Here is a 310-nt window from a genome sequence, read left to right as displayed (position 1 = left end):
TTTACTCACATAAAACGAGTGTTTATATACATATATGTGGTAGCATATAAGTAAGAACATTGACAGACGATCGAAATATCTTTATGACGCGTAATTTACCCGTAGAATATAAGACCCAAGTCAGCAGGACTGTAGCACTTTCCAAACGCGAACGGTAACTGACGTGTGAGTCGAGGCTCGAGTGGGGTTAGATGTGAGTTATATCAGATGGCGAAATATGGCAACAGCAAGCACTTTAGGACGGAGTGCGTGTATTCTGTGGTTCTAGTTTTTATCGTGATTATAGTTGATGAACAGATATAAACTCAAT

General features: G+C 39.4%; 1 protein-coding gene across 1 annotated transcript in view; it reads right to left on the bottom strand.

The window, feature by feature from the left end:
* Positions 1–215, bottom strand: part of LOC119581910 (cytochrome P450 9e2-like) — a gene marked incomplete in the record, with an annotated part of 8,641 nt that extends 8,426 nt beyond the window's left edge. Inside the window, 1 exon segment of the mRNA XM_037930074.1 lies at positions 100–215.
* Between the last annotated feature and the right edge of the window lie 95 nt (positions 216–310).

Source organism: Penaeus monodon, chromosome 15 (assembly GCF_015228065.2).
Source record: "Penaeus monodon isolate SGIC_2016 chromosome 15, NSTDA_Pmon_1, whole genome shotgun sequence".
Taxonomy (NCBI): Eukaryota; Metazoa; Arthropoda; class Malacostraca; order Decapoda; family Penaeidae; genus Penaeus; species Penaeus monodon.
The sequence above is the reverse complement of the archived record's forward strand: the minus strand, read 5'-3'. Positions and strand labels throughout refer to the sequence as shown.